Source organism: Pecten maximus, chromosome 14, assembly GCF_902652985.1.
Source record: "Pecten maximus chromosome 14, xPecMax1.1, whole genome shotgun sequence".
NCBI lineage: Eukaryota > Metazoa > Mollusca > Bivalvia > Pectinida > Pectinidae > Pecten > Pecten maximus.
The window spans coordinates 24,945,702-24,964,474 of NC_047028.1; positions in this window are offsets into that span (position 1 = coordinate 24,945,702).

An 18,773-nucleotide genomic window follows, 5' to 3' on the forward strand; every position below is an offset into this window, starting at 1 on the left:
TGTGCCTTCAATTTCAATTGATACATAGAGCGAATGTGATCGTAGTCTATAGAGTATAGAGGATGCACAGTGAAATACGTAGCCAATTGACCATCAATACTAACAAAGACAAAAACAAACAAATGATACTGAAATCACAACGAGAACATGAATCTAAAACGAGGGGGAAATATGAACGAAAATATAGATTTGTATGTCAACCAAGACAACGGACCAAGTGTTCCTAAAACGTAAGCGTCTTCAACTTCATCGACAACTCGCCATGCATGTCTAGGTCAATTGCGGGTTAAGTCACATTCTCACATCGAGAACTAGGGTGGTGACAATGGCATGTCAACGAGCATCGAGCACCTGCTTTCATGTTTCACATTACAGTATAGCATTTCCAATTGAGATCATGATGTTGCTCATAAAACTTCGTCACAGTAATCATCAACTTGAGTCTCTCGAAACATTGTCTTGTTAGTTTCTCCGCCAGTAACCGATATCTGTCATAGAAATCATGAAAATAGGAACTATCCATAGATTAGATTCCCGACAATACTGCCTTCCGTATGAACTGAAACTCCTAAATGTACTGTATACTTTCATTTCAAAGAAATAATATGTTTGTTTGTCTGTAGTCTGAGTGTTCATACAGTATACTGTTTAGTTGATAATATTCGTGGGGGTTTAATTTTGTTATATTGTAGGTCATTATATATAACGCGAAAATAAATTTACAACGAAAATGTGTTTATGCATACTCATGCGTAAAGAAATTTTCAATGCAGAATATTTGCAAGGCAGTTTTGCAAGAAATGCCCGCGAACTAGTTCCGTTCAGGACAACCGTGAGTATAAGTCTCGTGAAAAACAATTATGCAGTCATACATTATGTCCTCTTAGTATAAACCATGCAGGGTCAGAGTACATACAATTGTCAGTGCCTGAATCGCAATAAGCGACCTAATGTGGAATCGCCATTTCCTCATTTCTTTCTTAATATTGTTTTTTCTTAATCTTCTCCGTGACAGAGCCACGAATTTTGACCATTAGCCGAGCGTACTCCCTGCTTGGAAGGTTACTGGCTCAACTGGTAGTTGCAGATATCTAATTGAGGTTTAGCAGACTTGTTAGACTACTGTCGGTATAATTTGACAGGTAGGGTGCCACGGAAGCGAAGTTGGGTGCCACGCCGCCGCGTCCAGGATAGGCTGTCAGTATGATTGTGACAAGAGGCCAATGGCCTCGTAGGTCACAGGCAAATTGATTTCTATCATTGGAGAAGGTATCACATTTTCATATGTTCATAATGCAAATAATGCGTGCCATAAAGTGCACAACAACTTTAAAAATGCATTTTGTAGACTTACCCAAATGGAGTGATTGAGCACTATATAAATGCTTGTTAGATGCAGCTAATCTGGTAAGGAGGAGGTAACATGTCCTGCCAGGCTTTCCCGTTACATCTTGTATTATTCATGTAACCACACGTGCATGTTTATGTGTATTAAAAAAAAAATCAGACCTTAGCCATGCTATGTATTGTCACGTAATATCATCCTGTATTAATCTTCTTATTACATGCTCAATTTTATATTACATCATAGCAAGGAAAATCGAAGCAGACAACAGATAGTCTATCTGTCCTACAAAATTGCGTGCCTTACTCTGTCCAGTAAAAACCAACAGAAAACTGACCAAATGATACATGTCGATCCGTATAAAAATCTAGACAGCGCAAACATGAAAAATTCATGAAAGAACCGACTTTGTAAATAAATAACACAATTCTCTTGTAGTGGGGGTGTTGTTATATTCATAAACTGACAATTACCACCTAGCAATATAAAATGTATTTGTCAGCAGGAAACCCCCCCCCCCCCCCCCCCCCCCATCTCTCTCTCTCTCTCCGACTCAGTGCAAAAGATGTTATAGCATCTTGCCAGAAGGGTCATTTTGAGCGTTACAAAATAACCTCCGAACCCACCCGCCCCCATTCAAAAGTACATACAATGTAGATATGTATATGCGCATATTTCTTAGCAATGAATACATTGATGAATAGCTTATAAAATACATCCCGCTTCAGGGATTACAATAAATATAAAAATAGATTGCCCTATGTTGACAGAATCTGTCTAAACACTAAATGATCCCACGATCGTCTCGGTACGCGAGGTTTTGCTTTTTCGGTTAATTTAAGCAAAAAGATCTCGCGATCAACCCTTATGAAGTTCATGATTATTGAATAAATAGTATGGAAGTTTATAAATACATATATTGTGTACAGTGTGTGTATGTTATCAGGTTAGCGGCGTGTCCATCAACATCTGAGTAAATGGTCTATGTCAAGTATGTACAACAACTTCAAAAAGTAAGATGTGTACAACAACTTCATAGAGTAATTTGTCACGTACACTTTGTCAAGTTAATGTGTATAACAATTTCATAGAGTAATTTGTCACGTACACTTTGTCAAGTTCATGTGTATAACAATTTCATAGAGTAATTTGTCACGTACACTTTGTCAAGTTCATGTGTATAACAATTTTATAGAGTAATTTGTCACGTACACTTTGTCAAGTTAATGTGTACAACAATTTCATAGAGTAATTTGTCACGTACACTTTGTCAAGTTAATGTGTTTAACAACTTTATAGAGTAATTTGTCACGTACACTTTGTCAAGTTAATGTGTACAACAACTTCATAGAGTAATTTGTCACGTACACTTTGTCAAGTTAATGTGTATAACAACTTCATAGAGTAATTTGTCACGTACACTTTGTCAAGTTCATGTGTATAACAATTTCATAGAGTAATTTGTCACGTACACTTTGTCAAGTTAATGTGTACAACAATTTCATAGAGTAATTTGTCACGTACACTTTGTCAAGTTAATGTGTTTAACTTCATAGAGTAATTTGTCACGTACACTTTGTCAAGTTAATGTGTATAACGATTTCATAGAGTAATTTGTCACGTACACTTTGTCAAGTTAATGTGTACAACAACTTCATAGAGTAATTTGTCACGTACACTTTGTCAAGTTAATGTGTTTAACAATTCCATAGAGTAATTTGTCACGTACACTTTGTCAAGTTAATGTGTACAACAACTTCATAGAGTAATTTGTCACGTACACTTTGTCAAGTTTATGTGTATAACAACTTCAGAGAGTAATTTGTCACGTACACTTTGTCAAGTTAATGTGTATTACAACTTCATAGAGTAATTTGTCACGTACACTTTGTCAAGTTAATGTGTATTACAACTTCATAGAGTAGGTTATCGTGTACACTTTGTCAATTGATATAAAAATCTCTCTTTCCTTTTAAAGAGCTATTGATCTAAAGTGTCCAAATGTAATAATTTATTATAGTACTTACCTCTAGTTCTGGCGTTGTATATTAAAGAGATCCCACAATATATAAGTATCATCGACCTTGACAAAATAAAGTTTCAGCGGCACATATATGATATGAAAGTCGTCGCCATCAGATATACATATCAACGTATCATTTATATACATGTATGCTTGAGACACAACCTTTCCATTGACCTTTGACCTTGGTTATCATTATTTCCACACAGCAATATGATCCTATCCTCTAGATTAGAAGAAAATAAATACTGTCAGTGTTGCTTATTTTGATTGTTCAAAGACCTCAAACAGTTGGAGCGAACGGGAATAACTTTCGGGGATGTTATGAAACGGACTATATTTTCAATACAGTTAAGCTGGGTTTGAAACGAATTATTATGGAGCAAGGGAAATGTTTGTTTTTTTCTCTCCAAAATAAGATCTGGTAGAGCGGAATTCGGAGATATTAAACTTCGTAAACAGCAGAAATTATGTTTGTGTTAGGTAAGTTTGGCTGTATTGATTTCATTTCAGCTGTATATATTGTTGGAATATTCCTTTTATCCGCGAAAATGCGAATGAAATAGGGATCCTTTAAGATAACTTTTGACTGGTAATAATCATGCCGTTAACTGCTGAACTGTTTCATGATCGAACGCTCACATCAAACACTTTTAAGTCGAGCTTTCTAGCTCTATAGTTTTACCCACACCATAACTAAATTTCACATTATATCCCAGCTCAATACACGTTGGCCTGTTTAACCAACAAACCAATCAAACATTGTAAATGTGAATATTAAATGTAAACACTATTTTTTCACAACAATCCCCCCCCCCCCCCCCCTTTCAACTCTAAATTAATCGTTTAAGCGTGCCTTGGATCTGTCTGTTGGAGGAATCCGAAGCACCCAAAGAAAACCCATATGATCTGGTAGGTGACCCCATCTCCATTTTCACTCCCGATCGTCGAATCGAACTCCAGTCGTCTAGGTGTAAGGCAAGTGTGTTACCGCTGTGTCCATCCGACCACCCTATCGCAATTAGGTCGTAAAACAACGCCGACTCAAACCTTACTCAATCAATCGCATTGATTCCTTCTAACTTGGAAGGTGTATCTTAAAGTTTCCCCGTGTCACTCCAGGACATGACGGGGGATTCCATAGTCATAATATTGTACGTATGACGTCACGGCAATTTCAAACCAGACAATGTACAACTCATCGAGTTGACCTCTTGACCCACACTGCCAAAGGAGCGAATGTTCTATCAATCTCCACAGGAGGTCATTTTGAGCGTTACGAAATTAGACATTGTATATAAAATGCATTACTCATAATGGGAGTGAAAACAATATAAAACAGAGTGTCGTGTCTGTATTAATTAAGTAGACACACACTAAATGATCACACGATCGACTCGGTACGCGGGGTTTTTGTTTTTCTTAAGAGCTGCCTGTAAAGTGCACAAATGTATTATTTAATTATTTTTGTATTAGAGTCTGTACATGCATTAAAGTGTATTCAAATTGTGGTTTCTACATATAAAACACTTCCGAAGGCTCTAGATGGCGCTGCCGGTGTGTCAATGACATCAACAATAAACAAGTTAGTTCGAAGAGAAAATCATTTCAGTAATATGACCCGACGTTGAATGTTAGAGAGGCCGCATGTCAAGATCGGCAGACTCTAAAAATGCCATTTCAATATCAATATACTCCCCGACACTCAGTTCAGTGAAAGCCTTCATGTTTCCATTAATATGTTCCGGGTCAGCCCGGCTAACTTTGAAAATCTTTAAGGAATCGACTAATGGATTCATGAAATCAATATATAGATTGCAGACGACAAAACTCCTATTTCGCACTTTTATTTTTAAGCTTATTTTTATTTTCCCTAGAGCCGGAATTGTTTATAACTATTTTGAATATGCTTTCTTATAATTCATGTTCCAAGCGCTAGTGATTTAAGGCAAGAATTACAATGGTCTCTGGTATTCTTACGCGAGCCTAATCACCACGCGTAAACACCAATACTTATAAATACATTCAATTTGGTTAGCTTCATCCAAAGACAATGTATAGCAAGTGTTAATATTTAAAAGTATATTGGCTTTTCTTAAAGGATATAATGATATCAAAATTTGTCTGTAAAACATTGGTAAACATGTATCTAGCAAGCCTTTCCTCTGGCCCTGACACCCTGCTTGAACATTTTGACACAAGATGTTGGTGTAAGCTCTTATACCATATAATTATCTGTTAGAATGTTCCAGTCTGGTGTTAGGGCCAAATGAAACTCCGGCTATCACGGATCTTGCAAAACCTTCATCAAGTTAATAAAGTACATAAATGATTTTTGTTGAATACTTGAGTACGAACCTTTAGCTGTGGTACACCAAGGAGTTCATCACCCACTTAATTCCGGCCTTTATCATGCACTGAACAGTTTTAACCTTACGTATAGCTTGATATGAAGGTTGTTGCCCTAAGATATCAATATCAAGGTATCCACAGTGCACATGTCTGTTCAGAAATTTAAATATGTCATGCTGTAGACACATTTTCATTGACAGTTGACCTAGGTTTTATCATTGTTTTCACACAGCAGTATGATTCTATCCTTCAGGTTACAGGAAAGAGATACTATCGAGGTTGCTTATAAGCGAACAGGAGTAGCTTTAGTGGATATTGGGTATAAGTTCAGCCAACACGAGTGTACACTTTGTCAAGTTTTTATGTATAGCGACATCAGAGAGAAGTTGTGTAGGGTTTGTCAAGTAAGTGTGTACATTGTCAAGTAAGTGTGTACATTGTCAAGTAAGTGTGTACATTGTCAAGTAAGTGTGTACATTGTCAGGTTAGTGTGTACATTGTCAAGTAAATGTGTACATTGTCGAGTTAGTGTTTAAATTGTCAAGTTAGTGTGTACATTATCAAGTTAGTGTGTACATTGTCAAGTTAGTGTGTACACTGTCAGGTTAATGTGTACAATGTCGAGTAGCGATTACATTGTCCAGTTAGTGTGTACATTGTCGAGTTAGTGTGTACATTGTCAAGTTAATGTGTACATTGTCCGAGTTAGTGTGTACATTGTCAAGTTAGTGTGTACATTGTCGAGTTAGTGTTTAAATTGTCAAGTTAGTGTGTACATTGTCGAGTTAGTGTGTACATTGTCGAGTTAGTGTGTACATTGTCAAGTTAGTGTTTAAATTGTCAAGTTAGTGTGTACATTGTCGAGTTAGTGTGTACATTATCAAGTTAGTGTGTACACTGTCAGGTTAGTGTTTAAATTGTCAAGTAAGTGTGTTCATTGTCGAGTAAGTGTTTACATTATCAAGTTAATGTGTACATTTTCAAGTAAGTGTGTACATTGTCAAGTTTGTGTGTACATTGTCCTAGATAGTGTGTACATTGTCCGAGGGAGTGTGTACATGAGTTAGTGTGTACATTGTCGAGTTAGTGTGTACACTTTCGAGTTAGTGTGTACATTGTCAGGTTAGTGTGTACATTGTCAAGTAAGTGTGTACATGTCAAGTTAGTGTGTACATTGTCAGGTTAGCATGTACATTGTCCGAGATAGTGTGTACATTGTCGAGTTAGTGTGTACATGTCAAGTTAGTGTGTACATTGTCAGGTTAGTATGTACATTGTCCGAGATAGTGTGTACATTGTCGAGTTAGTGTGTACATGTCAGGTTAATGTGTACAATGTCGAGTAGTGATTACATTGTCCAGTTATTGTGTACATTGTCGAGTTAGTGTGTACATTGTCAAGTTAATCTGTACATTGTCCGAGTTAGTGTGTACATTGTCAGGTTAATGTGTACATTGTCAGGTTAATGTGTACATTGTCAGGTTAGCTTTTCTATCAACATCAGAGTAAATGGTCTTTGTCAAGTTAGTATTTACAACAACTTCAAAGAGTAAGTTGTCGTGTACACTTTGTTAAGTTAATATGTACAAGTGGGTAGAATGAGTTATCATGGCCACGTCATCCACTAAGGAGATTTGACGGTCGATAAGGGTCATCGTACTAGTCTGACGAAGGTGACAGAGTGTAGTTACCCTTAAAACCAATTCTGGCTGTGATATGGCAAAATCTTCACACTCTTTCCAAACACTGTAGGTACGTTAGAACCATGGGATAAGTACTATACTGATATACATGTACGTTTATTTGGTAAGTCTAACTCTCATTTTACGGTATTTATGACACTGCAGTGAAATATTATACAATTGTTGATTCGGTTGATACGGTGATATATCAATCGAAATAAAGTGGCATAACTAGCTGATTAAATTTCGGTATGATCACATGTCATTAAGTTTGCATCTTATTCCATAATATTCACCACGGCGTCATAAACTAAACGTCGCATTGCATAGCAGATTCCCAGGATGAATATCTTACCCATACATATATGTGTTGTGTTGGTGATCCGAAGATACAGATTTGAAATTCCTGTCGTAGTTGTACTGTGATGAATATGTATAATATGTGTACAATTCGCGTCCATATACATATATGTAAATATATTTCGATCTGGGTATTCACGACCACGACTATGTCAGGATATCTGGCCGACAATCATTGCGCCATATTGAAATGTTTTTTTTTTTGTTTTTTTTTAAAGTATGAAGATTCCATCTCAACTAAAATGGCGAAAAGAAGAAACTATTTATCTCAATGTAAACGAAGCCGTAATTATAACTCAAAATTACCCCCCCCCCCCCCCCCCCCACCTCCCTAAAAACATAACCAAAAGAGTGATTAACACAAACCTTATAAGGCAAAAAACATACAGGTGTTCAGGAAGGCTAAGCGTCTCTTATCGTATAAATCAAAGTCAAAGCCTAGTAGTGTAGGATTTTCACGATCAGAAGAATTGAGATGATGACGATGAAATTTCTAGATAGATTGGTGAATATCGAACACGTTAATTCAAATACCTTTACAGGATGTATAAGTTATCTAATCTTAATTAGGATCACGTATCCTTCAAAAAGCAAGTGCTTGCATTTTTGCTACAGAAATCTTTATATTGACAATAAGTTCGTGAGTATAGAATCAGGAACATGCACGTCAATAGCCGTTGCTTGTGAATTTGGACATAATGGTGTAAAAGATTTTTAATGGGTGGTCAGGTGGCCCAGTTGTTACAAACTCGCCGTTCACGTAGGTGGCCGAGGTTCGATTCCCGATTGGGCAGGGACAGGTATGGGGTCAACTGTCCGACCGCCTAGGTTTTCTCCAGGTAGTCTGGCCTCCCCACTCAGTCGCGCGCTTCAAACCATTTGGTTTGTTTGGTTTGTTTTTGTTTAACGTCCTATTAACAGCCAGGGTCATTTTAGGACGTGCCAGGTTTTGGAGGTGGAGGAAAGCCGGAGTACCCGGAGAAAAACCACCGGCCTACAGTCAGTACCTGGCAACTGCCCAACGTAGGTTTCGAACTCGCAACCCAGAGGTGGAGGGCTAGTGTTAAAGTGTCGGGACACCTTAACCACTCGGCCAGCGCGGCCCCTGCTTCAAACCAACAAGAGGAATTATTATATAAGGTAGTATAACAGTTTTGTTTCGCAGCTGTTGCAAAATAAAATTAATTTTTGCCAAGGAGATAATATGTAATATATACATGTAGGTATGTAGATACCTATCCGAACAGCTGTTAAATTGAGCTTTACTCTCCAAGATTATCAGTACAAGATAATCTTCCAATATATTTTTTATTTAATTAATTACTTTGAATCCGTATCTGTCGAGCACAGGTAAAACGGCAGGTAATACCGACCGATGACAAAGCCATGGATGACGTCACAAACATCTTCTCGAACATGGACTTTTCTATAGTTACACTTAGTTTTATTTATAATTCAACATTCAATTCTTATCAGATCAAGTCTTTATAAATCGTCGGTAAAACAATATAGCATTACCTTATTGAGTTTTGAAAACCGCTACAACGTTATAGGAAGATGGATTTCCTCTCACTATATTCAGTAATTTTAAGGGAAAAATAGCCAGTAATTTTTTTTATATTTTTTTTTTGAGCCGAGCGAAGTGGCCTCATCATAAGTCAAAATATACAAGCAATGACACTTCAAGGTCATGGCCGTGTGATGTACAAGTTACAAAAACTATTATCACGCAGTAGTATGAAGTAAATCATGAAAAGGCTATTTCTTACATGTGTTAAATTAAGTAAATGGATACATTATGATGTATAGGGACAGATATATCCTATCAACGTTTATAGTATTATGAACTACAACTTCATACAACCCATTGATTTTACATTTACTTAAGGTGCATACATCATGAAATGTTGAATCAGTACACATGTAATTAGAGAACTGGGTCATATATAGTTGCTTTGTCCTTCGCGGACAGGTCGGTTATTATAGCAGCCAAAATCGAGGAAAGCCAGAGCGGAAGTCAGGATATTCAAAACGAGTCTAAACAGATGTTTAAACATAGAATATCTTAAGTATTCCTTGAAAACGAACCTGACAAACATATCTCTCTAGATGGCCCAGCTGATTGTCCAGTGAATACGTATTTAAATAAAACAGAACTTAATGATCCTTTGGTTGTTGGTGTCACAGGGGCTCCAGTGCACAATGTGTACATTAGCGCCAAATCCCTGTGTTCGGCGTTAAACCCTCATGTTTTCGTGCGAAATTTCAACGTTTTACTCGTCATACTTATGTTTTCCCAATATCATATTATTTATCGCTCATAAATAGCATTTCCGACAAACTGTAACTAAAACAATAAAATAAAATACAATAAAATGGCGTGTGTACTGTATTGATCTAGTCAACAATCACGTGTATTGATTTCTATCCCGACACACAACATCACCAACACATATACCCACCGCCTGTGGAATCTCCGGAACAACACCGAGCACAGCAAGTCTCCGCGTCAGTCAGCCATGATGGATGTGCTGGACTGTATATAAAATCAGCTTACATCCACCCAAGATGTGATGCAGTTAAACTATCTGTTGCCGGATATGTCACAAACACATGTGTTGAACATATGGCAATGAATCTCTATACACCATGTATTTAAAATGTGTAAAACCAAAAAATGTAAAGAGTTGTACAACCTATAGCTAGTGTTCATAACACTGAACAGTGAGCACGCCGTGCTTGTGATTAATATTTGAGAGGTTCACCACCACAGCACACCACCCCAGGGACCAGGGAATTGGTTACAGTTTACGTGTATTTGGACATTTCCAGAAGTTTTCGTGGACTATAATGAATACCGAGGAGTGTTATAAATGTAATCTTGGTGAAATATATATAGATAATGTAGCCCGTTATATATTTTGGATTTCATATTTGTATGGTTAAAATGACTGCATATATGCGTGTCTCAATATATTCTTTGTTGTTCGAATTTTGGATGAATTTTACGAATAATTTTATTTTGTAATATCAATAAAAATGCCTCAATTTTGATATATTGTTTTGCCACTTAACCATCCCAGCCAAAAATCAAACAAAACAGCTAAGGTACATATATTTTGATAGAATATCAAGTCCACTATCACTAGGATTTCTCTCAAGATTATCTCAATTGATTTCTGCCTGAGGATGTCGAAGTAGTCAAATCTTTTGCAAAAGAAACATATTTTTATTGACATTAGTGATTTATCCCTTTGTGGGATACATATTGTAGTTGAGATATTCACCAATTGAAAATAGACTATCCTAGTTTTAAACAATACCAGTCAATAACACATACGATATGTATTAAATAAATTCATATTTAAATCATTCCATTCAGTAACACTGTCATCGAAGGAAACGATCTTCATAATATATTGTATTGAGATAATCCGCGTCGTTCAAAAGAGTGTCAACTTCATACCTAGTTTGATAAAAACATATGATGTACTGTAAATTTGGCTCTCTGATTTGCATAATTATTTTAAACAAAAGAGAGATGACACAAATCTACGATGGAATTTCCTTATCATCAGTGTTGATATCAATGAAAATCGGTTTGGACTAAATCATTATTATTTAATTGGTCAATTTGTACTTCATGGTTAAACATGCATGTAAATTATGACTTTCATGTATTAAGTCTAATAAAACTGGCACATTCACGAAAGCTATGTATGAAACGCACTCTTTTTAAGGCCAAAGATGTCCTACTCGAATTGAATCGGGACAAAGAGATTAATTGTTATAACTAAATTAATATGAACTACAATTAATGTACTAGTCCATTAGAGTATGGCACTAGAGGTGTAGCCTAAAATATTGCGACGTTTAACCGACGCCAGACCGATATGAAGAACGTCGCACTAAGATTAGGGTTACAATCTACCGTGTTAATTTTCAGGAGATTTAATGATGTAGAAAAGATTAATGACAGTTTGGTTCGAGATTATGTAGAATATATTAATGATATTTTGGTTCGAGATAATGTTGAAAAGGTTAATGATATTTTGGTTTTAGATTATGTAGAAAAGATTAATGATAGTTTGTTTCGAGATTATGTAGAAAAGATTAATGCTAGTTTGGTTGGAGATTATGTAGAAAAAGATTAATGATAGTTTGGTTCGAGATATATAGAACAGATTAATGATAGTTTGGTTCGAGATTATGTAGAAAAAGATTAATGATAGTTTGTTTCGAGATTATGTAGAAAAGATTAATGAGTGTTTGGTTTGAGATTTATATATAATATGGTGAACTATGTAGAAACGGCACAGTTCCACTATATAATATTCTGTAATATTTACATTTGCCTGGCAATACCACTTAATAAACTAACCAAAACAAAGTGTTGTCTATGAGAGTATAACTAACACCCAAAGCATGCCATGATTCCAGTGCGTAAGAATACATGTACAATGTAAACAAAGATGGCGGCCAATGTGAATCGAACTCTGAACTCCTGAGTGACCAAACACAAGAAATTTGAAACAACTAAACTAAATGGTATAATATCGACAAAAACACATCAAATAAAGAAAATATGATAATAAATAAAACATTGTGAAAACCAATTTCATTATTTTTATCGTTTTTGTATGCACTATTTTGTGTGGCAATCTGCACGTGAGAAGAAAGGCTGTTCCAGTTTTGAAACAAGGGATTTCTGCCATCATTCATTAAAGTAATGAAATTCAAATAAAATGCTACACATAAACAAATATTAAATATAACGTCGAGCCACGTCTCTTATCAACTAAAATATAAACTTGCACGCGCGTACCAGCTTGTACTTACACGCCAAATATAGCAATAAAAAAAATCTTACCAGACCCAAGCATGGCGCTGGAACTCATCTGTGTACGTCTCCTCGTAAGAATATTTATGTGACATCCGTTTTGTTCATTTATTGTACACTGTCTTCTCATATTCACACGGAAGCTAATAGCCTGTATCGGCATGCAAAGTACACAATAATCACATCCCATTTATACAAACTGTATATTACATCTCATTTTGTATGATCCACTTAATATGCTCTTTGATTTTAAAGAGAAGAGATACATATCTTCAACGGGGCATTAGTTTATAAAGTGTAATTTTAAATGTAATTGAATCTATTAGCATCTAATTTTAATGTCTAAGGCAAATCTAATGTAATTTATGCACGATGAAATACTTTACTTCATTGACGCAAAATTCCGGAGTTGACAAATAACTTGAATTGTTATTTAATGTCTGGAATATTTTGAGTTGACACTTTTAATCTAATTTAGCAAGGCTACAACATCAGATATAACAACAGCATTTAAAGTACTTTTTCGTATCAGAAATTATTTCTGACTACAACTTCCATTTTGAGAAAAGAAAAAAAATGCGACAATATAAAGGGATTTTCGCTAGCCAAGGGTTACACTCAACATATAGCTAAAGCTACTCCTCTAAGCAAAATATACAGTCCGCCTACTCTACCTCTAAGTCAATGGTTACAATCCGCCTACTCCTCTTAATCATTTTTTTATCCGCTACTTCTCTTAGACAATGATTACGACCCGTCTACTCCTCTTAGACAATGATTACGACCCGCTTACTCCTCTTAGACAATGATTACGACCCGCTTACTCCTCTTAGTCAATGGTTACGACCCGCTTACTCCTCTTAGCCAATGATTACGACCCGCTTACTCCTCTTAGCCAATGGTTACGACCCGCTTACTCATCTTAGCCAATGGTTACGACCCGCCTACTCCTCTTAGCCAATGGTTACGACCCGCTTACTCCTCTTAGCCAATGTTTACGACCCGCCGACTCCTCTTAGCCAATGGTTACGACCCGCTTACTCCTCTTAGTCAATGGTTACGACCCGCTTACTCCTCTTAGCCAATGGTTACGACCCGCCTACTCATCTTAGTTAATGGTTACGACCCGCTTACTCCTCTGAGCCAATGGTTACGACTCGCCTACTCATCTTAGTCAATGGTTACGACCCGCCTTCTCATCTTAGTCAATGGTTACGACCCGCTTACTCCTCTTAGCCAATGGTTACGACTCGCCTACTCCTCTTAGTCAATGGTTACGACCCGTCTACTCCTATTAGTCAATGGTTACGACTCGCCTACTTCTCTTAGCTCTTTCAGTACCGTTGTCGACTATAGTCGACATAAAAGTGTGCTCCCTCTTCCCCGATGTCGACTATAGTCGACAGGCTTAGTTGACGTTATTTAAGTGTTGATTTTTTGAAACCATCACCCGATATATACAATCATCCGATGCAATGACAAATATAACGTGTCAAAACTTTTAAAACAGACATTTTTGATGACATATTCGTTTTTTTATTTCGTTTGAGTTACGTGTTTTTCCTTTAGAGCAATATGTAATATTTTCTCTACGTTGTTAATGTAAACAATATGGCGGCTTGCTACATTTGCATTTTAGATATCACTGTCTAGGACGTTTCAGATTTTTCAATCTGACATCTAGATCTTATTTAGTTAAATATTTCTTAATTATGTACAAATATTACACTAACCTTTGTGTTTCTATATGAAAAAAACAACACACCAAATACCCACATGTACAAATGTAGTCTGCCATTTTGTTTAAACTTCTGGGGGGCGAGGCTTACTCCTCTTAGTCAATGGTTACGACCCGCTTACTCCTCTTAGTCAATGGTTACGACTCGCCTACTCCTCTTAGTCAATGGTTACGACCCGCTTACTCCTCTTAGCCAATGTTTACGACCTGCCTACTCCTCTTAGTCAATGATTACGACCCGCTTACTCCTTTTAGTCAATGGTTACGACCCGTCTACTCATCTTAGTCAATGATTACGACCCGTCTACTCCTCTTAGTCAATAGTAACGACCCGTCTACTCCTCTTAGTCAATGGTTACGACCCGTCTACTCCTCTTAGTCAATGGCTACGACCTGCCTACTCCTCTTTGTCAATGATTACGACCCGCTTACTCCTCTTAGTCAGTGATTACGACCCGCCTACTACTCTTAGTCAATGATTACGACCCGCCTACTACTCTTAGTCAATGGTTACGACCCGCTTACTCATCTTAGTCAATGGTTACGACCCGTCTACTCCTCTTAGTCAATGGTTACGACCCGCCGACTCCTCTTAGTAAATGGTTACGACCCGCTTACCCCTCTTAGTAAATGGTTACCACCCGTCTACTCCTCTTAGTCAATGGTTACGACCCGCCTACTCCTCTTAGTCAATAGTTACGACCCGCTTACCCCTCTTAGTCAATGGTTACGACCCGCCTACTACTCTTAGTCAATGGTTACGACCCGCTTACTCATCTTAGTCAATGGTTACGACCCGTCTACTCCTCTTAGTCAATGGTTACGACACGCCTACTCCTCTTAGTCAATGGTTACGACCCGTCTACTCCTCTTAGTCAATGGTTACGACCCGCCGACGCCTCTTAGTCAATGGTTACGACCCGCTTACTCCTCTTAGTCAATGGTTACGACCCGCTTACCCCTCTTAGTCAATGGTTACCACCCGTCTACTCCTCTTAGTCAATGGTTACGACCCGCCTACTCCTCTTAGTCAATAGTTACGACCCGCTTACCCCTCTTAGTCAATAGTTACGACCCGCTTACCCCTCTTAGTCAATGGTTACGACCCGCTTACTCATCTTAGTCAATGGTTACGACCCGTCTACTCCTCTTAGTCAATGGTTACGACCCGCTTACTCCTCTTAGTCAATGGTTACGACCCGCCTACTCCTCTTAGTCAATAGTTACGACCCGCTTACCCCTCTTAGTCAATAGTTACGACCCGCTTACCCCTCTTAGTCAATGGTTACGACCCGCTTACTCATCTTAGTCAATGGTTACGACCCGTCTACTCCTCTTAGTCAATGGTTACGACCCGCTTACTCCTCTTAGTCAATGGTTACGACCCGCTGACCCCTCTTAGTCAATGGTTACGACCCGCTTACTCCTCTTAGTCAATGGTTACGACCCGTCTACTCCTCTTAGTCAATGATTACGACCCGCCTACTACTCTTAGTCAATGATTACGACCCGTCTACTCCTCTTAGTCAATGGTTACGACCCGCTTACCCCTCTTAGTCAATGGTTACGACCCGCTTACCCCTCTTAGTCAATGGTTACGACCCGCTTACTCCTCTTAGTCAATGGTTACGACCCGCTGACCCCTCTTAGTCAATGGTTACGACCCGCTTACTCCTCTTAGTCAATGGTTACGACCCGCTTACTCCTCTTAGTCAATGGTTACGACCCGCCTACTCCTCTCAGTCAATGATTACGACCCGTCTACTCCTCTTAGTCAATGGTTACGACCCGTCTACTCCTCTCAGTCAATGGTTACGACCCGCTTACCCCTCTTAGTCAATGGTTACCACCCGTCTACTCCTCTTAGTCAATGGTTACGACCCGCCTACTACTCTTAGTCAATGGTTACGACCCGCTTACTCCTCTTAGACAATGATTACGACCCGCTTACTCCTCTTAATCAGTGGTTACGACCCGCTTACTCCTCTTAGTCAATGGTTACGACCCGTCTACTACTCTTAGTCAATGGTTACGACCCGCTTACTCATCTTAGTCAATGGTTACGACCCGCTTACTCCTCTAAGTCAATGATTACGACCCGCCTACTCCTCTTAGTCAATGGTTACGACCCGCCTACTACTCTTAGTCAATGGTTACGACCCGTCTACTCCTCTCAGTCAATGGTTACGACCCGCTTACTCATCTTTGTCAATGGTTATACGACCCGCCTAGTCCTCTTAGTCAATAGTTACGACCCGCTTACTCCTCTTAGCCAATGGTTACGACCCGTCTAATCCTCTTAGTCAATGGTTACGACCCGCTTACTCCTCTTAGCCAATGGTTACGACCCGCTTACTCCTCTTAGCCAATGGTTACGACCCACTTACTCCTCTTAGCCAATGGTAACGACCCACTTACTCCTCTTAGCCAATGGTTACGACCCGTCTACTCCTCTTAGTCAATGGTTACGACCCGCTTACTCCTCTTAGTCAATGGTTACGACCCGCTTACTCCTCTTAGTCAATGGTTACGACCCGCTTACTCATCTTTGTCAATGGTTACGACCCGCCTACTCCTCTTAGTCAATGGTTTCGACCCGCTTACTCCTCTGAGCCAATGGTTACGACCCGTCTACTCCTCTGAGCCAATGGTTACGACCCGTCTACTCCTCTGAGCCAATGGTTACGACCCGTCTACTCCTCTGAGCCAATGGTTACGACCCGCCCACTCCTCTTAGTCAATGTTACATTTCCACCTACCCCTATACAATTATTATTGGCTTCATTTTGATTTCATCTATTCGTCCATACATATAGTTTAATATTAACTTGTTTATTATAGATAATTGTTATTAGATTATATCAATTGTTAACACAGATGAAAACCATGCGGATGTAATTCGGAGATTAATTCATTTGGCCCCACTTTTTCTAACCCTAAATTTGTTTTGAAAGGTGTCGATATCCTGTGTGTCTTTTGTATTATCCTTAGAGATTACAGGTGGCACACATTGCTGGTGGACTTTAATCTCCGAGGTTTTCGATAGCCTGTATGTCATGGTTTAAGTCATTTGATACGGTTCAGAAGATACACATGTACATATATTGTTTATCTGGGGTCCAAACGGCGTGCATTCAAAGTCCAAACGGAGTAACCTTTAGTCTACACTCAACTGTACATCACGTTTTCAATATTTGAAATAATGAAGTATATAGAATTATGGATCAAAAGTTGCACCTTCCCATTCAGATTCTGATATTCGGCATATTTTGTGTGGGACTTGATTTGTTTTAAAAAAAGCTAACAAATTGTGTATGTTTTGTATCGAATTGTGGGAATCATTTTTAAATTTTTTATTTCGTTGGCGTATCATTAACAATCATTTACAAGTTGTTTACTTTCACTAGCGAAGATGGAATGATTGCTATACGTACATGATTTGCTGGATTATATTTCACACAAATATCTTAAAGTTTACTGTAGATCTTGTTCATGAATTGTAGTTTTGTCTAATTATAAACCACAGACAAATGTTTAGGTATATGGAAGGGTCATATGGAGTATATCAGATAAGAAATATCGTGTACATTGTAATGTGTCTGTTCCTTAAGCACTAAATACATGTAACTAGATAATTCTATATTTATGATTAATTATAGAAATGTTTTTCATTTCATTTGATGTGAACCATTTATTAATGTGGATCAATTATTGTCTGTGCTGCATATATTGATATGATAATCTATTCTCTGTAATATAAATAACTTGTAACTTATACCATACCTAAAGATGATCGACAGCCAATCAACTACATTGTATATTACAATTAGTGGTACATGTGCAATGTGGCCTCTGAAAATTACTCTAAAATGATATGTATAATCCTACTATTGTCTATGAGCCTGTTTCTGGTTCTATAACAATTCTAAATATCACTAATACCATTCGTGTATAACACCAACAATTGTAAGTGGAGACAAGATTTAGTCATTTTTTCATTATTTTGCCTCGGACATATCATTGATCATGAAATAAATCTGATTCAAGTTATACCAATTTATAATACTAATAACTCTTGTTGGTCCAAATGGAATTGTTTGAGGAGTCTTGCTGTGGGAGGAAACTGGAGTTCGATGGACAACCCACGTGGTCGGGAAGGTGACCTTAGACCGTTCCATGTCCCAGCAGGGAATCAAGCCCAAGCCGCCTTGGTGAAATGCAAGTGTGTCACCACTGTGTCAACTGATCACCCAATATCCAATATCTTGGATGTCATTGATTATGAAATAAAACTGAATAAACCTGACATTTACTTTGATAATATCATAACAACTAGCCTCATATATACATGTATACATGTACATTGTACATGAACGTCCATGTCGTATTTGAATAAAAAAAAACAACGTTTATCAGTTCATTGAATACCGACA